Source organism: Tamandua tetradactyla, chromosome 11 (assembly GCF_023851605.1).
Source record: "Tamandua tetradactyla isolate mTamTet1 chromosome 11, mTamTet1.pri, whole genome shotgun sequence".
Classification (NCBI taxonomy): Eukaryota; Metazoa; Chordata; class Mammalia; order Pilosa; family Myrmecophagidae; genus Tamandua; species Tamandua tetradactyla.
Window position 1 is genome coordinate 49,541,770 of NC_135337.1, and position 25,773 is coordinate 49,567,542.

Consider the following 25,773-nt stretch of genomic DNA (forward strand, 5'->3'; position numbering starts at 1 on the left):
AATAAAATGAGATACTCAAAGCAATTGACAAAATTTGTGAAGGATTTGAGATTTTACTCTACATGCAAATTAAGTTACATGCCACATTCCTATAGTTATGGGCTAAAGCCACAAGACTCCTGGATCAGAGACACATGGCTGTTTATTACTCACAGCAGTTACTCACAAGTAGAGTATCAGCATTTGCACCCATTCCCCAAGCCCAAATTTTTACAAAGTAATGAAAAGAAGATCAGATGCCTGCACCCACCCTGGGTTGTGTTATAGAGAACTCTGAACTTAGGGAACCCAAATCTTTTATAATGGACAGTAAGTATGTTGGCCTGTTGCTGCCATGGGAAATATTATCTCTATTTTTCAAGGCTGGTCACTACATAAACATCCTTGGAAAGATAGTTAGAACAAAGACAGTCTGTGTCTGTGCTCACAAGACATACTGAAACTTGAGAGAACCTTTGAGAGTTGTCTCCCACTAGTATTCATATTCATTGTACATGCCATTATGAATTTTGACTGATATGATATCTTGGACCTACTCTCAACAAATTTAGGCAGCTGGAAAAGCATATAGAGGTACTTATTAGTACTGGCTGAATGAATGGTAGATCCCTCAAAGAATTTAATAAACAGGGTTCATAAAAATCGTAAGTAATTATAATAAATAATTCTAAAATATGTCCAAGTATCATAGTATTTATTTCCCCTCCAGCCCCAGACATATCATCGTACTCCATCAAAAAATTTGATGCTTTACAAAGGAAATATTTACCTACTGACTCAAAAAATATCCTTTGTTTTATTTTCTTTCCATTTTCTTCTGCTACACACACACACACACACACACACACACAAACCCACACACACATACTTCCTACCTATCTCCTGGCCAGATGTTAGATAAAATATACCTAAAGTTCTAGCTATATAGATAATAGTGATTGAATTACTGATGAATAACTGATTTCTCACCCCTTCTAAACTATCCTCTTTGGTTTTTTCCTTATTTTCAACAAACCCAATAATTCACTTGCTGAGCTCAGGAAGGACTCAGAGAAAGTAAGTAGGAGGAGGGCCCTTTGTCTACAGGAGTGCTCCATCTATTTTTTTAATGATATGAAGCAATTACACAGACCTAGCTTCTGTCCAGTCTTCATAGGTCTTAAGGAGGCATTTGAACTCAACCTCTATTGTTAGCTCAATCCGTTTCAGGAAGGAGAGAATCTATCATATTCGAAATGGAAATTTTACAACATTTCTTAGGAGCCCTCTGCAGGAGCCTCCTTTCTGTGAAACCCAAAATTTCCCTACCAACACATCAAATCTCTTTCATTCTACAGAGTCCTCTCCTACCCCAGTCTCTTTCTGGTCCCGCATTCCACTCTGAATCTCCACACTCCCACCTCAGAGTCCATGTGTGGCTGTATGCTCACTGTCTGGGCCCTGAAATGTGTATGCCTGGCATTGAGCCTGTGATGAGAGACAAATGCTTTCCCTGTTTGCCTTCAATGGTAAATTTTCTCCTCTTCCCAGGCCTCTCTTGTCTGCAGCCCGGGATTGGGAGTGACATCACTATAGTGTGCTGTGGGGTCAGCTGAAGGGTAATTTCTAGAAAGCATGCATAGTCAGAAGACAAACCAAGTCTGGCATTGAGTGGGAGCATTTAGAAAAATGATGGATTTGGGACAATACTTCCACAGGGTACGCAGTGACAGAGACCTCACACGCCAGCCAGCCTTGCTCACAGTCAACAAGCTAGTATTCTGCAGTGGCACCTCAGGTGAGATTTAGCCAAGGTTTCATCTTGAATGATAAGCAAAGACATGCTGTCAAGTGAAATACTCTGAGTCCTGCAAAGATTTCTCTTACCGCTGCTCCTCAAAGTGGACATGCCCAGATATCATTTTTGTTCAGGATGCTTTAAGCTAAAACCCATGCTGACCTTAATGATAAGAAAGATATCTCCTACTCCAAAATGTGGGGGAGGACAATAAGAGGACATGAAAACAAAAAGCACAAAATGCTATCTTTCTAAAACCATCACCAAAGTCTAAGTATGAAACAAGGCTAAAGGGCAAACATAAGGATAATCTGCTAAATAACTTTATCCAAATCTCCGCAGTTTTCTCTCTCCCACCCCATCCCTACTTTTCTTTCATTTTTTCTTGCATTTGTTTTCACTTCCCATTCCTCCACTTGGACCATCTTCCCTTCTCCTTGTCAGTGATCAAAATTCAACCCATTTTTAAAAGCCTAACTCAACAGCTACATTCTATATGATGACCATCCTAATTGGAAACATTTATTCAACAAATCTGGGGGATGTCCTACTGTGTGCAAGGAGCTGGATATATGAACACGGTAGACACAGTTCCTAGCTTTATAGGCATTTGCAGTATTCAATTCCCCCTCCCAACTCCTCTGATCTTGACTTACTCTGACTCATTTGGCAGTTGGCATATGCCTCCTTGTGTTGAGAGCCAATTTTTCGAAAGTGATGTCTCATTTTCCCAGCCAGATGGTAGGTAACTTGTGTGCAGGGAGTTGGGGCTACAGCTAACACAGAAAGACCTGGATTTAAAGCTTGCCTCTGCTGCTCATTATTTAACCTCCCTGAAACTCAGCTTTCTTATGGATTTCCCAAACTTTCACTTCTTTTTTTTTTTTTTTTTGAGAAATTTCAAACCTGTAGAAGAGTTGAAAGAATAATACAAGGAACAATCCTACATACACATCACAGAGACGCAGGTATTGTTAACATTTTGCCACTTCTCTCTGTCTCTCTGTCTCTCTCTCTCTCTTTGTCTCTCTCTCCACACACACACACCTGAAACATTAGAGAGTGTGCTGTGTGCTGCTCTGAGTCTATTATATACCCCACAAAAGCCATGTTTTAATCCTGATCCAATCTTGTAGGAGCAACTCTTTCTTTTAACACTGATTCAATACTGTAGGTTGGAAACTTGAATAGATGGTCTCCACAGAGATGTGATACACCCAATTGTGGATATTAATTTTGATTAGATGGAGATGTGACTCCACCTATTCCAGGTGGGTCTTGATTATATTACTAGAATTTTTAAAAGAGGAAACATTTTGGACAAACGACAGAGAAGACAGAAGCCTCCGAGCTGACAGAAACTTCTCAGCAGAGCTGACACAGATGTGGACACATGGAGGACAGAGACATGGATGTTTGAAGATGCTTGGAGCCCAGGAGACGTCACCATGAGATGTTAAGCAAGCCAGAACCTGGAGAGGCAGATGTCACCCACGTGACTACCCAGTGGACAGACGTCTCCCTAACTCATGGACCTTCCTTGAATTAAGGTTACCTCTTGTTTGTACCTTAATTTGGACACTTTCACTTCCTTAGAACTGTAAACTTGCAACTTATTGAACTTCCCTTTTGTAAAAGCCATTCCAGTTCTGGTATATCACATTCTGGCAGCTAGCAAACTAACACAGAGTAAACAAAGACAGTAAAACATTTCGGTTCTAAATATACTAGCATGTCTTTCTTCTAGCATCAAAGATAATCGTGCACCTAACCACATATTGTTATCACATTTAAGTAATATTTTAATTGTCCCCGTCACAGCAAACATATTCTTTATTGTTGTTGTTTTTGTCTTTAACCAGGAACCAGTCAAAGATCATGCACTGCTTTTAATTTATCAGTTGTCTTTCATTTCCTTTCATTTAGAATAGTTCTGCTTGTTTTGTCTTTCAAGTTTTGAAGAGTTGTTTTTAACTCTTGTTTTAAAAAGTTGTTTTCCAGGATGTCCTTCAATTTTGATTTGTCTGATTGTTTGCTCATGATTAGATACAGGTTACATGTTTTTGGCAAAAAGAAATTCTTTTAAATACAACCTCAGCATTCTTACCTGAAAAATGGGAATTCTGAGAGAACAATGACTTCAGAGCATTTTTGTGAAGAACAAAGGAAATGGTATAAGTAAAGCAATTAGCAGGCATTAGCCAAGCGTTGCTTTTTCTCTTTCTCACTTTATGAAGTTTTCTATCCCAGCAACTCAGCTGTGGGGCTCTTTGAATTCAGTGAGCTTTCCCAAAGCTGGAGTAAAGATTTCCTTGGGCACATGGATGGCTTTGTTGATGAATCCCTTTGGTAAGCCTGCTTAGCGATTTTGCCATCCTTAGAGACCCTGGGAAGGATGTCAAGCCACAGGGCACATCTCCAGACATAATAAAACTTAATTACCTCAAAGCTTGGGGGAGAACCGAATAATTAAAACTATGGTTCGGTAAATAGAACTAAAAGTTACATAGAAAACTCTTTTGCCCCAATCCTTGTTGTTAAAAAAAATTGTTTCTGAATATGCTTGTCTACTTTATAAGAGCAATACTGCAAACATAATTAATATTTCCTTAAAGGCTGATGGTTTCCCAGAGTCATCATTAGCAATAATAGTTTTCACTAAACAGCTATAGAAGAAGATGGAGTCGGAAATTGGGCTGGGTATATACGAACCAAGAATCATGCTCTGGAACCTGCTTTTAAAATTTCTCATATTGGTTGTTGTCTTGTTGTCTTAGCATTGCTTCTTTTTCATCAAACAAAAGTGCAAGGGAAAAAAATCCAATTACTTGAGGGTTCCAGTTAGTTGGATTCCCATGTAGCTTACTTTCATAGTTACTGATCTTTTGAGCTATAGTCAAGCAAACTTCCAGAGGAGTTTTCTGATCAATTGCCTGCAGTGTGGTGGGTTATCTCTTATGGCATGTAATTGAGAACTGCTAATTAACTATATTTAGATCAAATGGGTATTTAACAATTTAATAAAATACTCTGTCAGTATGACAGTTTACAATATAGTCAAACCAAATAAAACATTAAGCAAACACAATTATAACTAAATAATATAGTGGTGAGGTCTATAATTGTTTCTCTTAGATTTGTGTAAGTCATAGGCTCCTTATGGAAAGGGCTGGGTCTTTTTTGCCATTGATTTCCTCTGAAAGCCTAGTAAGATGCAAGACACATTATCAAGGCCTCATAGTCATGTTTAAAGGCCCTAAGCATTGAAAATAGTAGGGTGCCCTCTCACTCTCTAAATAATTCAACATGGACACCACATGTATTAGGGTTCTCGAGAGGTACAGAAACAAAAGAGATACATAGATAGATGATAGATAGATAGATAGATAGATAGATAGATAGATAGATAGATAGATAGATAGATAGATAGATAATAGATAGATATAGATATGTAAATATTATGATATGGATTGTAGGAATTGGCTCATGCAAATGTGGGAATTGGCAAGTCTGAATTCCCTAGAACAGGCCACAAGTTGAAGAACTCTGATGTAGGTTTCAATGAATTCCCTAAGAGGAGCCGGCTGGCTGAAGTTGAATAGAAATTCATCTGCTGATATTATCAGTTCTCCCCTTTACGCTTTCAACTGATTGGATAGACTCCTCTCCTTTGTTGATTGTAGATGTAACCAGTCATAGGTGCCATCCACTGACTAATGACTTAAATCCTCACAGTAACAGGCTAGCCAGTGCCTGCCTGACCACACAACTGGGCACCATAACCTAGTCAATTTAACCATCACACCATACTATACACAAATTAGCTCCAAGGAAGTCCAACAAACTTCTTGTTTTTCCTCATAAAATTTATTTTGATGATGCGTGTGTATATATATATATACTATAAACTTCTTGACCATCCAAATTCTTTTCTTCCTTGGTGTCTTGTTTTGGTGGCGCTCTTAGAATTTGTAGTTTGCCTATTCTGTAATCCAGTATTGTACATAATAAAGTCACATTGGAATAAACAAACAACAAAAGGCATTCCATTCTATCAGTGACCTAGGCAGGATCTCAACAACGGATTCTACCCCTGGGTCATTTCTCTTATAGCAAATACTTCTTTAAGATATCAGTACACTACGGAAAAGCCATTAGCCCTAGGAAATATTTTTTTTAGGTGATGTGGCTTTCATCACTGGGATATTTTAGAAGCAATACACTGTCTTAATATTCTTGCCCAAGTAAATGAAATTCCTAGAAATTGGAAAGTTTCCACAATTTATATCATATCACTGCTGTATAAATTTACTTAGAGATGTAGATGTCCAAGAAAGAAAAAAATAGAACCAAGGATCTGCTTTCATTAAATTTAGTTCTCCCTGAAGAAAACCTTTTACAATTCTTCTCTCATATTCGAAGTATCCACATGTCTTATCGTTCCCTTAAGCTAATATAAGTTGTTTACCAGCAAATTTCAAAGTTAGAGTGAACTCTTTATGGCACCCTCACAGCAACTCCTGATTTTCAAAGGCCTGTCAGTATTTGTTATGTTTTTGAAACCAAACATCTCCAATCAAATTTATATTTAAACTGGATTCCTCTTCAAGGTTGTGTGCAAATGCATTGAGTTTTAAAACAAATATGATTTTGAAAGCCGCTGTGTTACCCTAACAAAGGGAGTATTATCCATCTTTCTTGACAGCTTCTGTCTAATTAAAGAGGCCCTGAAGCTCGGCATGATGCCAGGCTCCTTAAACACCCCCATTTACACCCGTTGCAAAAATTGTGCAGTGCACAGACTGCACAAACAGTGGAGAAAACAAATTGTAGTTTACTAGGATCTCCTTCCTAGAAGAAAATTTAATAACATCCCCGAAGGGATAAGGAACCCAAATTGCCTGATGGTTACACACATTACTTCTTTGAAAATACCACTGACTCAGAGATTTGGTTAAAATGAAGGCTCCATTTCCTACTTCCTTTGAGCAGTTAATATGCAGTCAGCCTCATTTTTTTTTGCTTTTGTTTTTAACAATGGTCTCTTACTTATCTTATTCATTCTATACTGATAAACCATCTTTGATGTTCTATTTTCCAAAATGTCTCTGAAAAAAAAAAGGTGAGAGATCATTTCTTGACTAGAAATGGAAGGCAGACTTCACTTTCTGAATCCCATCTTAAAATGGGTGTTTTGCACACACAACCAAAGATGGGCTGGTACACACTAACCCATGTCTATATTGTGATCATGACATTCCACATTAGGGCTTACAAAGGGAAAATCTTCCCTATTTCTAAGCTTAACCTAGGAATTTGCTTCCGTGAAGCTCATGTCTGCAGAATCCCATGTGTGCACACACATCTATACACCTTTATAAAAAGAATGTAATGTAACATAATGCCACATTATTTCTAATTTCTTTCCATTTCCTTATAACTGTTTATTCAGTTAGAGATAAATCATAACATAATCTAAGTTAGGTCAAAAGTAACAACAATAGTAATATTCAGGATTCATGCTTTAAATGTTTCAAAAATCCATCCATATTCTATCACTTGAACTTCATAGCAAGCCTGTGGATCAAACAGCTGCTAAATGTTAAGGGGTGATCCAAAGTCTATTTCTTATGCTTTAAAACAAGGATCAGCAAATGTTTTCTAAATTATTTAGACTTTGCAGACCACAAAGTCTCTATCACAACTAATTAACTCTGCCATTGTATTGTCTATATACCTGTAGACAATATGTTAATGAATGGGCATTAATGTGTTCCAAGAAAACTTTATTCCTAAAACACAGGCAGTGGGCAGCATTTGGCCAGTGGCCTGTAATTTGTCAACTCCTGCTCTAAACCATTTGCTGTAATATCCTGAGAAGGTCAAAGTCACAAGACAGATACAGGTAAAGATAATAATAATAATAATATTAGAATGAAGGGAGAGATTGCTAGTTTGAGATATCAAGAAAGGCTTTAAGGAAAAAGAACCAGTTTATCAGAATCTGAAAGATGGATGAAATTTAAATATGGGCAGCAGAGAATCATACAATCCATGCAAAGAAAATAATGTGCAAAATTGTGGAGACAGGATGTGGAGTCGGGTATGGAGAGGAAGAGGTGGTAGTTCAGTTGGTAGTGCAGATATGCAAACAGAAGTAGTAAGATAGGAAAAGTGGAATTTTCATTGGATAAAAATATCTTGAACTAAAAGATACAATTTTTGTTCCATTGAAAACATTGGACTTAGAATACTGGAAACCATTACATAGTTGCGAGCAGAAGGATGGCATGAGAGCGAAGATAATTATTCATTCTTCCTTATGATGATCAAAGAAATTTATGCCAGAGGAGCAAAGAATTAGTCTGGGTCCTAATATGGGAGGGTACATTTCAAATCCTTGCAATGAACTGATCTAAAATGAAGGTCCCGCCCATGAAAGTTAGCCTCAAAAGGGTTCACTCACTAGCCTGAGGAAGTGATAAAACAGCTTGGTATCTGCCTATATCATAAGTAGAAAAGGCTCACCTGAATGGATCAGAATCCTGGAACCGTATAGGATATCCAAATTATATGCTCATGATCTGTTAATTGGGATGTCAGGCACAGCTTGGCTGGCTGGTTCTTCTGTCCTGTTTGGGACTGGTTTCATGCACTCACCTGATGGCTAGGCTAGGTGAGGCTGAAAGGTTCAGGAAATATCCACTCACATGTCTGGCTTTGGTGCTCCTCCACTTGGCCTCCCTCCTCCCCATGTACATAGCATGGACTTCTTCACACAAGAGAGTCATCTCTGACAGTCAGACTTCTAACATGGAGACTGACTTCTAAGAGTGAGTGTTACAAGTGGTGAAGTTCACCACTTGGAAATTTCTTGATGTTCAGTCTTGAAAGTTATACAATGTCACGTCTACTACATTTCAGTTGGTCAAAGTCAGTCACAGAGCATCCCAAAATCAGGGAAAGGGGAAACAGACTCCCTCTTAATGGGAGAATGACAAGATCAAATTTCAGAAGAGCATGTGGGAGGAGAGATACTTTGGAGATACAATCTGCCATAGAATTTTAAATAAAAATTAGTCCAAGAACAATGAAACCTCTAGAGAGCTGGCAGAGGCAAACCTAAAACCACTTCCAAAACCTAGACCATATGGGAATCATATTGCAAATAAAACCTTCTAAGAATGGACTCATGATAAAAAATGTGCTGAAACCAAATGGGGAAATATGGTGTAGAAACAACACAGAGTGGAATTAACACACTGTGACCTGGAATAAAGGAGGAAAATAACAGAGACTTAGAAATAAACACACTTAAAACTCACAGCTTAAGGTAGAGACAGAAGTCATAAGACAAGAACTGGGGAGTATAAAAAATAGGTATGTTTGAAAAACAATGAAATCGAAATTTTAGTAGTGAAAACCATATTCATGGAAATAAAAATCCCAACACAGGGTAAAAAGAGAATTAATGACATGGAAGATATAACTGAGGAAATTATTTCAGCATAAGTGTAGCAAAAAGAGATAAAGGTATTGAACATGTGAAAAATGAAAAGGATGTTAAATAACTGGAAGGTTAAAATAAGAAAGCCTAAGATACATCTGATACATGTTTCAAAAGGAAGGAATAGAGAGAATGAAGAACCAATATCCAAAGAAATGACTGAGAATTTTCCAGAATTTGAGAAAGAATAAGCCATTAGACTTATGAAGCACATCAAATCTGAAGCAGCATGATAAAAAACAAATCCACAACTAGACACATCTTAAGTGAAAATTCAGATAATCTAAAACAAACAATAAAATCACAAATCTCCAGGAGGAAGAAAATAAGACATACTGATAATTGGACTCACTGGTTTCTCCTCAGCAACAGTAGACAATAGATAATAATAGTTAATAGAAATAATATCTTTAAAGTGTTGTGGGAGAATAAATATAAACCTAGAAATCTGTATTAAGTGGTAGAAATAGTCCTAAACTGTTATTTTAGGACTATTATTCATAATGACAGCAAAATAAACTCATGTTATAAAAGAACGAAACCAATTTTTATTACTCAACATTATTGAAATATATTTTATGTACAACAAAACACAATTTTAAGAGTATTATAAATAAGGTTAATATTTTATATAATTTTTGATGGAATTGTACTATATGTACCTTGCTTCTTTCACTCACCATAATATTTTTAAGATTCATCCACGTTGTTGAGTATATTAATAGTACATTCCCTTTTTAACATCTTTTTATTTTAAAATATAACCTAGAAACAAAAAAGCAATAAATTTCAAAGAACATTGTAAGAAGTAGATTCAGAATCTATTTAGTTTGGTATGGGTTGCAGTTCCACAATTCTAGGTTTTGCCTTCTAGTTGCTCTAAGATATTGGAGACTAAAAGAAATATTATTATGATTTAGTAGTCATGCTATTTGTTAAATCCTGTCTTCTCTGTTATAACTCCTCCTTCTCCTTTGATATCTCTTCCAATCTTTAGGAGTATTTGGGCTATGCCCATTCTAATGCTTTCATGCTGGAAAAGGACTGTTGATAATATGAGATAGAAGGATGAAACTACTTTATGTCTGGAGAGGCTAGCCCTCTGGGTTTCAGGACTTACCTGAACTTGGAACATATCTGGAGATTGTAGGTTTCTGGAAAGTAATCATAGTGCAGGAAACTTTTGTAGACTCTCAGATAGAGATTAAGTTAACTAGAATGGTTTTGGTTGTGGTTTGGAAAACCATGGTAAATAACATTATCAAGCTGAAGCTTGCTTAAGATAACCTCCAATAACCTCTTGACTCTATCTGAACTCTCTCAGCTTGCTGACACCTTATTTTGTTACATTTCCTTTCCCTCTTTTGGTCAGGAAGGCATTGTTGATTCCATAGTGCAGGGCCAAGCTCATCCCTGGGATTCATGTCCCATGCTGCCAGGGAGACTTTCATCCTTGGATTTCATGTTCCATATAGGGGAGAGGGTAATAATTTTACTTGCAGAGTTGGGCTGAGAGAGAGAGAGAGAGAGAGAGAGAGAGAGAGACCACATCTGAGCAACAAAAGAGATCCTCTGTAAGTAAATCTTAGGCATAACTATAGGTAGGCTTAGCTTCTCTGCTACATAGATAAGCTTCACAAGAGCAAGCCTCAAGATAAGGGCTTTGTCTACTGACTTGGGAGTCCCTAATGTCTGAGATCATACCAGGAGTAACCCTGGTGGCAAAGCTCAATAGTTCCATATTTTTGTCCCATCCCTCAAGAAACTTTGCCAATACTTCTTAATTATCTACTCAACATTCTCTGGGATGTATCTGAGTGTTACATTAAACTATACAGAATTAGAAGCCCTCATTCCTATTCTGGGCTCCATGTATTTGGGTTGTTTAAATGAGCTATCCAGGGCAGGCTATGGTGGCACAGTGGCAGAATTCTTGCCTGCCATGCCAGAGACCCAGATTCAATTCCTGGTGCCTGCCCATGCAAAAAAAAATAATTAATTAATTAATTAATTACATGAGCTATCCAGATGGGCTGAATTAGATTGTGTGCTACACAAAATTTAGGTTTTGGACCAAAAAAACCTGGTGAAGTTCTAAAATACAGACAATATCATCCTTACCACTTTATTCTGATTTATCTTAGTCCCAACATGATCAGCTTCTTTCTTAACCCTAATTGAAGGCTGTTTTCTTTTTGGTTTCTTTGACAGTTGTTGTACGTGGCAATGCTGACTTTCAGAGCTGCAAAACTCTTACTTGGAATCTTAGATGTCACACAGGTTCCAGGAAAATACCAGGTTATAAATATATAGCACAGCATCTCAAAATCTAAAAATAACAACTACTGCTCCAGATTCAATGTGACTGCTATAAGAGCTTATAATGTAGGCCCTAATTTTCTTATGAGTATTTTCTAAAGGAGACCATACAATATTTGTTCTTTTGTTTCTGGCTTATTTGCATAACATAATGTTCCAGGTTCATTCACATCATTGCATACTTCATGATTTCATTCCTTTCTGTAGCCACATAATATTGGATCATATGTATTCACCATAGTTTGCCATTCCACTTTTAAGTCCATGTATCCTTCAGCCAATTTTAGACTATTTTAGCCAATTATCTCAATTTTAGACAATTTTCATTGCTTTCAGGAGAAAAATAACTAATAAACATCCCCTCACCAAATAAAAAATCCAAACCTCTCCTTAACTCTTGTCCTCCCCACCTCCTCTATTATTTACCCTTGCTATTGCTGTGGTACTGTTGATATCTTCCTGTTAAACATAGATCATAGCATGCAACCATTGTTTTTCCCCTATACCCTTCTATTATTTACTCTTCGTACAAATTCATACCTTTGAGGAAGTTTGTGCAAGAACTTATTTATATTTGTAGTGTTAATCTATGGGATATATAGCTCCATACAACTCCTTTCAATCATGTTCACCTTCAATATGGTAATATTACTTATAGACCCACTATTGAACTACTTTCACTTCCATTCATTCTTTTACACTCAAATTTAACCTCATTAGCTAACCAACTGGTCACCCATCTCTAGTTTCTGTGTATCTCTAGGTCCCCTATATTCTGTATTGTAAGCCTCTGTGTTTACCTTTACCAAGGTCATAATAACAAAATCATACAATATATATCCTTTTGTATCTGGCTTATTTCATTCAGTGTTATATACTCAAAGTTCATCTATGTTGTCATATGGTTCAGGAGTTCATTATACCTACTGCTATATAATATTCCAATGTATATATATATATACCACATTTTGTTTACCCACTCTTCTGTTCATGGGCACTTGGATTGCATCTATCTTTCAGCAATTATGAACAATGTTGCTGTGAACATCAGTGCACAAATGTCTGTTTGTGTCCGTGCTTTCAGCTCTTCTGGGTATATACACAAGTTTTGGTATTGCCGGGTCATAGGGCAACTCAATGTTTAGCTTTCTAAGGAACTACCAAACTGTCTTTCATAGCAGCTATACCATTATACATGTCCACAAGCAGTGCTAAATATTCCAATTTCTCCACATCCTCTCCAACATTTGTAGTTTCCTGTTTGTTTAATAGCAGCCATTCTTATAGGTGGGAGGTAACATCTCATTGTAGTCTTGATCTGCATTTCCCCTATAGCTAATGAAAATGAGCATCTCTTCATGGTATTTTGGCTATCTGTATTTGCTCTTTGGAAAAATGTCTGTTCATATCTTTAGCGCATTTTATAATTGGGTTGTTTGTTCTTTTGTTGTTGCATTGTATGATTTCTTTATGTATACATGATAGCAAACCTTTATCCAATATGTCATTTTCAAATATTTTCTCACATCGAGTTGGCCACCTCTTCACATTTTTGACAAAGTACTTTGCAGTGCAGAAGCATTTGATTTTGAAGAATTCCCATTAATCTATTTTTTTCTTTCATTCCTTGTGATTTGGGTGTAGAGTTTAGGAAGCTACCTCCTATTACAAGGTCTTGAAGATATTTCCTTCTCGGGTTTTATGGTACTGGCTCTTATATTAAGGTCTTTGGTCCACTTTGAGTTCATTTTTATTTAGGGTGTAAGGTAAGGGACCTCTTTCATTTTTTTGGCTATAGATATTCAGTTCTCCCATGCCCATTTATTTAAAAGACTGTTCTGTCCCAGTTCAATGGATTGGGGACCTTGTCAAATTTCAGCTGACCATAGATTTGGTGGTCTATTTCTGCACTCTTGAACTGATTCCAACGGTCAATATTTCGACCTTTGTACTAGTGTCATGCTGTTTGACCAATGTGGCTTTATAATAAGCTTTAAAATCAGGATGTATTAATCCTTCCACTTCATCCTTCTTTTTTCAGATCCTTTTTAGCTATTTGAAGCCTCTTTATCTTCCAGCTGAACTTGATAACTAGCTTTTCCAAGTCTTCAAAGTACGTTGTTGGAATTTTGATTGGTATTGCTTTGAAACTATAGATCAATTTGGGTAGAACTGACACCTTAATTACACTTAACCTTCCTATCCATGAGCAGGGAATATCTTTCCACCTACTTAAATCTTCTTTGATTTCTTTTAGCAATGTTCTGTAGTTTTCTTTGCATGGCTCTTTTACATCCCTGGTTTAGTTTATTACTAGATACATGACTCTTTTGGTTACTACTTTGAATGGAATTTTTTCCTTAATTGTCTCCTCAGATAGGTCATTGCTTGAGTATAGAAACATCACTGATTCTTGCACATTAATCTTATATCTTACCACTTCACTGAATTTGTTTATTAGCGCAAAAGTTTTGTTGTAGATTTCTCAGGACTTTCCAAGTATAGTATCAAGTTTTCTGCAAATAATGAAAGTTTTTCTTCTTCCTTTTTGATCAGATGCTGTTCTAGTTTGCTAGCTGCTGGAATGCAATATACCAGAAACAGAACGGCTTTTAAAAGGGGGATTTTAATAAGTTGCTAGTTTACAGTTCTAAGGCTTATAAAATGTCCCAATTAAAACATGTCTATAGAAATGGCTAATCTAAGGCATTCAGAGAAAGATATCATGGTTCAAGAAGGCCGATGAAGTTCAGGGTTTCTCTCTCATCTGGAAAAGCACATGGAGAACACAGTCACAGTTTCTCTCTTGGCTGGAAGGGCACATGGCAAGCAAGGCATCATCTGCTGTCTTCTCTCCTGGCTTCCTGTTTCATGAAGCTCCCCGGGAGGCATTTTCCTTCTTCATCTCCAAAGGTCACTGGCTTGTGGACTCTGCTTCGTAGTGCTGCAGCATTCTCTGCTCTCTCTCAATCTTTCATTCTCCAAAATATTTCCTTTTTTATAGGACTCCAATAAACCAATCAAGACCCACCCAAATGGGTGGAGACATGTTGTCCCTTAATCCAGTTTAACAACCACTCTTGACCAAATCACATCATCCAGGGAGATGATCTGATTATAGTTTCAAACATATAGTATTGAATAGATATTATTCCACCTTTATGAAATGATATTTTGATTAAAACATGGCTTTTCTAGGGGGCATACCTCCTTTCAAACCAGCACAGATGCCATTTATTTGTTTTTTCTGCCTGATTGTTCTAGCTAGAACTTCTAGTCTGATGTTGAATAATAGTGGTGACAGAGGGCATATGTGTCTCATTCCTGATCTTAGGGGGAAGGCTTTCAGTATCTCATCATGAATACAATGCTGACTATGGGTTTTTCATATATGCCCTTTTTCATATTTAGGAAGTTTCCTTTCATTCCCACCTTTTGAAGTGCTTTTGAATTTGCCAAATGCTTTTTTAGTGTCAGTCTAGATGATCATGTGATTTTCCCCTTCCGATTTGTTAATGTGCTGTATTACATTGGTCTTCTTGTGTTGAACCACCCTTGCATTCCTGGTATAAACCCCACTTGGTCATGGTGTATAATTCTTTTAATATGTCATTGGATTCAATTTGCTACTTTTTTGTTGAGAATTTTTGCATCTATATTCATTAGGGAGATTGGCCTGTAGATTTCCTTTCTTATAGCATCTTCACTCTATTTTGGTATTAGAGTGAAGTTAGTCATAAAATGAATTAAGTAATATTCCTTTTTTCTCAATTTTTTGGAAGAGTTTGAACAGACTGGTGTTAGTTCTTTTTGAAATATTTGGTAAAATACTCCTGTGAAGCCATCTGGCCTAGGACTTTTCTTTGTAGGAAGATTTTTGATGACTGCTTGAATCTCCTTACTTGTGATTGGTTTGTTGAGCACTTCTATTTCTTCTCAAGTCACTGTCACTTATTAGTGTCTTTCTAGCAATCTGTCCATTTCATCTAAGTTGTCTAGTTGGTTGGTGTATAGTTGTTCATAGTATCCTCTTATGATTTTTTCTTCTTTATTTCTTCAGGGTCCATAATAATAACCTCTCTTTCATTTCTGATTTTGTTTATTTGCAGTCTATTTCTCTAGCCTAGCTAGGGGTCCATCGATTTTATTGATTTTCTCAGAGAACCAAATTTTTATTTTATTGATTCTTTCTATTGATTTTTTGTTCTTCAATTCACTTAATTCTGCTTTAATCTTTGTTATTTCTCTTCTGTTTGCTTTGGGGCTACTTTGTTGTTCTTTCTCTAGATCCTCCACGTAAGCAGATATGTCCTCAATTTTTTATCTTTACTCTTTTTTAATATAGGCATTCAGGGCAATAAATTTTCTTCTCACGATTGCCTTTGCTCCATCCCATAAGTTCTGTTACATTGTATTCTCATTTTCATTTGTCTCCAGATTTTACCAATTTCTCTAGGAATTTTTTCTTTGATCCACTGATTTTTTAAATGTATTATTTAATCTCCATATATTTGTGAAAGTTCTTGTTCTTTGGTAGTTATTGATTTCCAGCTTCATTCCACTCTGATCAGACAGTGCTTTGAATAATTTCCATCTTTTTAAATTTATAAATATCTGTTTTGCACTCCAACATATGATCTATCTTGGAGAATATTCCACGAGCACTGGAGAAGAATGTTTATCATGGTGTTTTGGGGTGTTATGATCTACAATCTTTGTTAGAGCTAATTCATTTAAATTGTTTAAGTTCTCTATTTCCTTGTTGATCCTCTTCCTGGTTGTTCTATCTATAGAAGAAAGTGATATACTGAAGTCTCCCACTATTTTTGTTGAAATATATATTGCTCCCTTCAGTTCTGCCAAACTGTGCCTCATGTATTTTAGAGCTCCTTGATTGGTGTCTGATGAGGAATTCAAAATCAGTCTTACATCACTTCCCTTGTATGTGGTGAGTCACTTTTATCTTGCCGCTTTCAGGATTTTCTGCTTCTCTTCAACATTTGACAGACTGATTAGTATGTGTCTTGGAGTAGGCGTATTCAGATTTATTCTATTTGGGGTTCATTGGGCTTCTTTGATTTGCATATTTGTCTTTTATAAGGATTGAGAAGTGCTCCCCCTCACACACTATTTCCTCAACTAACCTTCCTAGTCCTTTACTCTTCTCCTTTCCTTCTGGGACACTGTTGATTCTTATATTGCATGTTTTGTGTTGTCCATCATTTCCCTGCGCTCCAATTTAATTTTTTCCATTTTTTTGCCATTTGTTCTTTTGTGCATTTAAATTCAACGGTCTTGTCCTCTAGTTTGCATATTCTTTCTTTTGCCTTTTCAAATCTGCTGTTGTGCATCTCTGGTATGTTTTTTAATTTAGTCTACAGTATCTTCCATCTCTGTGATATCTGCTATTTTTAGATTTATTGTTTCAAATTCTTCTTTATGCTCTTCTAGTGTCTTCTTGATATCCTTTATGGCATTAATCAACCCACTGAATTTATTTAGGAGTGTCATCTGAACATCTTTGATTAGTTATTCCAAATCTGTATCTCCTCCAGTGGTTTAATTTGGTCATTTGGCTAGGCTATATCTGCCTGTATCTTCATATGATTTGTGACTTTCTGCTGGTTTCAATGCATTTGATTATCTTGATAGGGTTACTTTGGAAGTTGATTTCCCTCAGTCACCTAAGGTTTTGTATTTTCTTGGATTTGCATTGAAGGTCTCCTTTTGCTCTTATTTTGTCATAATTCCCTACCAATCAAGTCCCAGACTTCATGAGGGAATGCAACTCTCCTTCAGGATCTGTGTGAACTTGACAGTTTGCCAGACTGCACTTTCTGTTTCTTCCCAGCAGATGGCACTCTGGGGCCTCCTCTTTCCCTGAGACCCACTTCTCCTGACTAGGCAGCCTGGTGAGCTGGATGGAGACCTGGTGCAATTCCAGCCAAGTCCACAGGTTCCAGTGCATGCTGAAAGCCGCCAACCACAGGGCTGGGGGTGGGCAGTGTGCACCTCTGCAGAGATTCTGCTTGCGGGCCTAATGAGGTTCTGGCCCCCAGACACTGCTTGGAATGACCTTAGATTGTGGGACTGGGTGTGTCAGCTGCCCCTGTCCACAGCCAACCTGGAAATGCTTGCTGCTAGGTGTGGCATGGTGCGTAAGGCACAAGGGCACAGAGTGTAGTAAGGAGGAGTACCAGGTTTGGCATGGGGTGTGGCATGGGGCACCAGGGGTGGGGTCACAGGGTGGTGGATGGGGAGGGTGTGGGATGGGGTGCCAGGTATGTAGGGATCAGGGTATGGTGCTGAACTTGGGGTAGCACATGGTATGGTTGCAGGGTGTGCCACAGGCTCTGTGCAGGTGCCCATGGGTGTGGGGTTGCAGTATGTGCTGCATGGGGGCAGGGTTTGGAGGTGGACATGCAGGTGGTGGAGGTGAGTGGCATGGGTGCATACGTGCATGGGACTCAGAGGCTGTGGGGCAGACATGAGTGTGCGGGTGTATGTGCCTACAGAATACAGGGGGCAGTGGGCAGGGCAGGAGGCATGGAGGTGGAGCATGGGGTTCAGGGCATGGGGCATGGGGGGTGGCTCATGTGCGTGCATGTGAACGGGGCGGTCACAGGGCATGGCTTGCTTCCTCGTTTGTACACTCCAGGGAGTTCTGGGCCTCCATTTGAAAAGGGGCATGGTAGGTTCTTTGCAGTAGCTGGATGGTCTCTATGAGCAGGGAAAGTTAGTTTACGAGAGTTCAGGTTCCCCATGGGAGCTCCAGGCTGTGGAGCTGAGGGGGCTGATATCTCAAGCTATCTGTGGTAGGTGGCAGGCACTTTCCTGGGCACAGTCTCTTGCCCCTGGTAGAATCCTGATGGAATCCAGTTACCTGGTTCTCTGTGTCTCAATTCCTCAGCTCCTTCATCCAAGACCTCCCTGTGTAGTGTAGAAAACTCTCTCAGATCACCCTGAGATCACTGTCCCAGTTGTTTTTCTGGTACTGCTCTAGCTGTTCCTTGGAGCAGGGGTGAACTCAGCCCAATCTCTTCTGCCATCTTTCTGGAAGACTAGTCCATTCCTTTTTGTTGCTATGTAATATTTCTATGTACAGAAAGTAATGCTTCAGTGTTAATTTCCCACAAAAGGAATTTTAAATCAGAAATTACTTGTCTTAGTATAGCAGAGTTGCTGTAGCAAAGTACCAAAGACTAGTTGGCTTCAATAACAAATGTATTATCTCATGGTACTGGAGACGAGAAGTCTGAAATTAACATGCCAGCAGGGCTATTGTTCTCCCCTTTCAAAGGGGAGAATATGTTCTATGTCTGCTGGCTTCTGAGGGCAGCTAGCTATCCATGGCATTCTCTGGCTTTGGGCAGGATGGCCTGAGCTCTGCCTCCACCACATGGCACACACTCTTCTCTCTCTCTAGAGAAACAAAACCATAGGGGATATCTGAAAATATGAGATTTATAAAAGCGTCTCATGCAACCATGGGGATACAAGAGTCCAAGGCTGGCAACTCTGAGGAAGGTCCTTAAAAACTTCCACAGGAGAAGCTGGCTGTTTGAAGAAGAAATGAAAATTTTCTCTTCTCTCTTAAACGTCTTCAACTGCTTGAGTTAAATCCAACTGATTGGATTCTCTCGCTGCAGAAGACATACCCTTAGTTGTTCACAGTAATCAGCCACAAATGCAATCAACTGACTGATGATTTAATAAACCAGCCTTCTGATTTATCAACCAACCAAAAACATCCTTGCAGTAATGACTAGGCCAGTACTTTCCTGACCAGACAATTGAGCGCCATCACCTGGCCAAGTTGACCCAACCTGAATCCAACCATCACACTCTCTCTCTTCTTTTTCATCCAAATTTCCTCTCCTTATAAGGACATCAGTCATAGTGGACTAGGATCCATCCTAATCGAGATTGGCCTCATGTTACATAATAACATCTTCAAATACCTTATTTACAAATAAGTTCACATGCACAGGCTGGGGTTTAGGACTCCAATGTGTATTTTGGGTGGGTACATAATTCAATCCATAACAGCACTACAAGGGTTAAAGAGGAGGTATATATAATGATAACAAAAAATATACCAAGAGATTAAAGTAAGTATGAATTTGCATGCTTCTAACAATATAACCACAAAGCATTTAAAATAAAACCTGACAAAATGTCAAGGAGAAATTTAAATATCCACCACCAAACATACTTCAAAACACTTCTCTCAGAAACAGATGGATCAAGCTGTCAAAAATGAGTAACGATAGAGAAGAGTGGTAGGTGGAGAGGTGTTGAAATTTGCAATAGGCTGGTCCATGGAGACTTTACTGAGAAAGCCATCAATTAGTTGAAAGACCATGTGGTAGGTTGTGTATCCCAATTTAGACATGTTCTTAATCCATGTCTCTGTGGGTGTGAGCCCATGTAAATAGGAACTTTTGAAGACGTTATTTTTAGTTAGAGTGTGGCAAACTGAACCAGGTGGATCTTAATCCAGATCATCAGATTATTCGCTTTTAATAGGGAGAAGGCCACAGGGAGAAGGGTGAAGTCAGTGGGAACCTGGAAGGGAAAGGAGAGGACATCACTATGTGATAGGAAAGCCAAGGAATCCCAAGGATTGCCAGCAGTCAGTACCAGCATGCTACAATCCTAGGGAAGAAAGAAAGCTTTGTTGGTATTTAGATTTTGGACTTCTTCTAGCCTCAAAACCATGAGCCAATAAATTCTTGCTGTTTAACACAACCCATTGGGTGGTACTTATAATTACATCTCTGGAAAACTAAGACAGGCCTCTAACATGCTCATATGGCAAAGCACAATCATGCTAGTGCCACTAGAAACAATATTAATTAAGGGGATTGATGTGAAGGGGTTAACACCATTAGCTATTTGTAGGACATGGGTAACCATGCTTCTGTGGAAGATTTAAAAACAGAAATGGACTTTGTCATGAACAAAGAGCCAAAAAACTACAAAAATAACATTAACTAAGCACTTGTCATATATCAGACTATACGCTTAACATAAACACTGTGTACGCATTATCTCTTTTATTTCTTACATCAACTTTTATGATTATAGAAGAAGAAACTGAGGCTCAAAAAGACAGCTAGAAAGGTGCAACATCAGGACTTGAACTTGTGTCTAACTCTAAAGTCTATACTTGTCAATAGTGGACCATCCTGTATCAACCCAAAACCAAAGTTCACAAATTCCCATCATTAACTAACTCTCCTTCTGACAGCATAGCACATTCCTGACCTAAATCCCTACTAAACCACAGGCCAGTTCATTTTTATTCAAACTGTGAAGCAAAAACTCAGCTGGTTTATTTCTCATGTAAACCATTCCATCTGCAGAGAAGCAAGACAGGCTTATTTTTTTATAAAATGGTCTGCCTGAGGCTGGCCATGTGATGGCAGTGAGAGGCAGTGGGGTGCCACGGCTGTAGCTGACAATGAAATGCTGGAAATCAGAGCTGGAAAATGATATTCAGACACAGCATATCAAAGTAGTAAGGCGCAACCTAAAATGAGACAGCTTAATGTCGACCCAGCTCCCTGCTGCAGAAGGTAGGACTCTAAGTGCGATTATACTTACTTAACCACCACTGATTGCTAGTAATCACAATAACCAATCCACTGCAGTGCATTTACATAGAACCTTGTTTCTTGTTACCTCAATTCTTACCTCATGCCTAGACCATCTTGCAATATACATATATATTTTTTTTTTTTTTTTGAAGCAAGGCACACTCAAGTTCTCATATGGATTTTAGAAAAGCTGTAAAATCTAGAGCCTGAAGGAATTCCACATTTGTTATGACACCATAGCTTAGGTCTATGGAATTTTCCCTTTCCATAACCTGCATTGTCTTATACAAAAAAATAGAAAGGAATACTCATTGGTATTCTACAAAGAGCTTATAGTTTTCTGAAGAAAAATTATAAGGAGACAACAACATTGTAAGGACCTAATCAATGAGACTTGGGAGGTAAACTTTACCTGATCTTTTGCCAAACATTGTTTATATTGGTTACCTAGTACAGGCCTGGCATGAAGTTGGAGCTAAATGAATGCTTGATAATGATAATTCATGAATAATTATGATATTGTAGAGGCCTTGGAGCAAAAATATTTACTGAATTAGGTGAAATGAACACTACACTGTGTCTACAGAAGCAAAATAAAGGGACAGATGAGCAGTTGTTAAGTGAACTTAGTCCACATGGATCGACAACTGCCTAAGCTTGAATCCCCATTCTTCTGTGTGACTTATTTAACTACTCTGTGCCTCAGTCTCCTCCTCTGTGAAATGGGGACCATGCAATTATCTGCCTTTAGGATTGCTGTCAGGATTACATTAAAATATATATGTGAGGCGTGTGGCACAGTGTTGAGTATGCGGTCAGAACTCAGCAACTGCTGGCTCTCCCCTTTAATATTTCCCTAAGCCCCTTTTATATTCACAAAAGTTTTGCTTTTGTGAATAAAATGTAACCATACCACCCCTAAGAGATTTAAAAAAAAAACAAAAACAAAAACAGGGGATGCTAACCACTTAAAATCCCAAACTCCACAACAGAGCCTAGTTTCTTCCCTCAGGTTATGTGATGGTTAGGGTGACTCTGTGTTTCATAAAAACTTAAATTTTATTCTTCACTCACCTTTCAAAAAATACTTGCGTATGATAAAAACAGAAAACTGATTTCCTAATTAGCAGACATTTCCAGAAATATGGCCCTAGTGTGCACCATTTTTAATCAAGACAGATGAGTATCTAAAACAATCTCTCCTAAGCAGTAAGCTGAAAACAGCTTTGGCTTCATCATTAGAAGGACTAGAGAATAGCTTTCATAAGGAAAGGATTTATCTGTCTATATACAATTGGTGTAGGTCAGGTGCAAGGTTGGGATGCTAAGTCTTCAGATAAGATAATGCGTATTAAGTGTGCTCTGCTGACCCTGCATGGATATACCAAGTTGTCTTCCATGACTTCATCCTCCACAGCCTGTGGTGTAATGGAAAGAACCTCAATCAAACAGACCCGAATTCAAATCCCCAAATGACCACTTTCTAGACCTCTGGTTAGCTTAGAAAGCTAAGCCACAATTTCCCATCTGAAGGTGGGGCCAAAACTACTTTTGTGGTAAGGATTGGGGAAAACAAATGTAAAATTTCCTGGATACACAGCACCCAATAAATGGTACCTATTCTTTGTTAACTTCCATAAGGTATTTTTCATCCATGGATTCATCTGAATTATAGTTGATTCTACTTAAATCAGCAATGCTTCCTCGCCTCTCATTTTTCGGTCATGTGTGAATGCAGAAGAGAGCAGGGTAATGAGCTTAAGTTCTCGAAACCCACAGATCTGGCTCAGAGCCATCTTTGACACACAGGGAGAGGACTGGCTTTAAGGGAGCCAAGGACAGACAAAAGACCTTGACCTATTTACTAGCTCACTGACCTTGGGCAAACAAGTACTTAACATCTCTAAGCTTCGATTTCTTCACCTTTAAAATGGAGATAATAATTGTATATAACCCTCTGGATTGTCATGAGGATTGAATAATGCTGAGTTAGGTCTTTGTTTTATCTTCACCTCCCACAGAGCACCAAGTGAGGTCTTAGAAGGCAATCAACAATGGGGGATGAATAGACGATCGAATAAATAAGTGAATAGGAAGGTAGGAGAACCAAAAGAAGGAAGGAAGGAAGCAAGAAAAGATGGATGTAGAGGGGGGAGGGAGTTGAAAAAGGAATACTGTTTTTTTTCAGGACATAAGTACCTCACTTTGAACTTTTGCTTTTAAAACATAGGGTAGTGAAATCTCGAGGGCAAGTCCTGAAAGAAGCCATTTATAAAAATTAACACCTCCTATAAGCCTGCCACCTCATCTCTCCCACACCTAATTAGACATCTAGAACAACTTTGGAAAGCACCAGATACCAAATCATGAAAAATGGGAGAAAAAATTCCCAAGGCAAAAGGATTATTTCATACGTCTGTTCCTTCACACCGAAATACTTCATGCAAAACATATTTCATGTAATTCAAATAATTAACAGAAACAAATATTAAACAAGTAGCAAATAACAAATCTCTTGATTTCATTGTCATTGTTCCAAGCCTTCAATAAGATAAAACATTTTTGTGTCGAAATTGCCAACAAAATTGACCACTTTACCAGTTTTATTAGAAAGATTTAGAAGGAAATACTGCTTGAGTTTTCTTTTCTTTTAATCATGGAAGAGCAAAACAAGCAGTTGGCATTGTATATTATTTCATAAAGAAAAGCAAAAAAAAGCTATTGAAATCAATTTAAACCTTCTTTGGGGGGTTACAAAGGAAATACCCAAAGTATACTAAAAGTAGTCTACTTTCAGCATTCATAGTTTTCAATTTTTCGTAAATGTATCAGACATAGATTTCACAGCTCATAATTAATTCCCAGTACCCACATCATCATTAATTTTTAATCAAAGCAGAGCTGCTGTGAATGCTACCGCTATTTCATAAAGGTTAGTAGGGGGTTCTTTCCAGGCAAAGTCCTTATTTTGTTCTGTATTGCAGAGACTGCTTTCCACAAGGATAGCCAGATGCACCCTGCACTCCAGCTAATCACCTACAGGTGCTGGGGACCAAGCACTGTGATTTGACTCAAAGAAAAAAAAAATCTAGTTTCACAGATAATTACACATTGACACAGGCTGGGGATTTGGAGGTTTATATTCTTGGGCGTGTTAGAGTTAGGAGGTGCATATTGTTGAAAAGTATTTCCTCTACATGCATACAGGGAATTCTCCACAATCAACTTAACCATCCTTATGCTCATAAATGTATGTTTGCAGGAACTCCCCAGGAAACACAGTAACATTGTGCCAGGGAGCATATGTGATGCAAGTTCACTGAACTTTTCTGACATAAAAATCACTAGATCAGGAAATGATTTCAGCATGGATGTAGGAAGATCCAAGGCAAACTATTCTCCATTTCAACATCAAACAAACGAAGACAGAACCAGAGAATTAATACTCAATGTCAGTGCTGGTAAGTATTCCAAGGCAAAGCAAGTACATAAGCTTTACAGAAAAGGCATGGCAAAGAAATTCGTTTTTCCTAGGCTTAGTATATTTGCCTAAAAGACACAATTTGGTCATTTAGATCTAAGCTATATAAAATTCAGGCTAATTTCATTGTGGAAAAACAACATCATGTTTATAAAAATCTTGTAAAATATTTCATAAGAAAACACCTTAAAGACATATATTTTAAAATATTTGTGAAATGTATATAACGATTACATCTATACGTACCTTATATTTCTTAAATATATATGTACTTTATCTTAAAGATAGTACATATTTATATCTTAAACTATTTGTAAAACATTTGAACAGCTCAAAATATTTTTAAACAGTTTGGCATTTATTTATAACGCACAGAGGTCTTCTTTTTTTTAATTGTGAAATATAATATTTATACAATAAAGCAATACATTTCCAAGTACTTTTTCACACAGAAGTTTTCTAAGATAGAAGTATTAGTAGTATTAATGGTAATTTTAATTATTTACTATTCTTTGTATTTTCCAAATTCTAATTGGTTTTTATAATAAGAAAGTTTAATTTCTAAATTGCCTGCCTCATTTCCCAAATTTTAAAGAAGAGAAAAGCAACTGATTCACAATAAACTACAAAAGTAAAATCAGTCTCCTCACTGGATCACATCCTACTACCAAGCTGCCATAATGTAGCAGTAGACATACAATAGATAACTTTTAAGTGCTTATACAATGGGCATATCTTTCTAAAGATTCCTGGAGCTGCTCCAGTTAAGAAACTTAAGCCCATGAAAACAGCTAGGATGAAATTTAATGTGGACTCTTAATTTAGAAATGTTTGGTCCTAAATTAAGTTATAACTACTGCAACTTCAAATGGCTTTGTAAAGCTATGTAAATTCAAGGTTTAATAAACAAAATTCTATATTCCAAACTATTCCTTTCAACCCTCACTCAGACACTTTTCCTCATTCCCCACTATTCCAGATCTTTGGGTCACCCTAAGCCATTAGATTTGAGGGTTACTAAAATTTTTCTTAGCTCAAAATATTACCTTCACTATCCTGCCTAGAATGCCTGAATTCCTACTGCTCA

At 37.7% G+C, this 25,773-nt stretch overlaps 1 long non-coding RNA gene across 1 annotated transcript in view; it reads left to right on the forward strand.

Annotated features, from left to right (window-relative positions):
- Nucleotides 1–21,506: 21,506 nt before the first annotated feature.
- LOC143649510 (uncharacterized) overlaps nt 21,507–25,773 on the forward strand; it is a 49,325-nt gene continuing 45,058 nt past the window's right edge. Inside the window, exons 1-2 of the long non-coding RNA XR_013159072.1 lie at nt 21,507–21,606; nt 24,468–24,666. This is a non-coding gene — a long non-coding RNA (uncharacterized LOC143649510). The remainder of the gene's footprint in view (nt 21,607–24,467; nt 24,667–25,773) is intronic.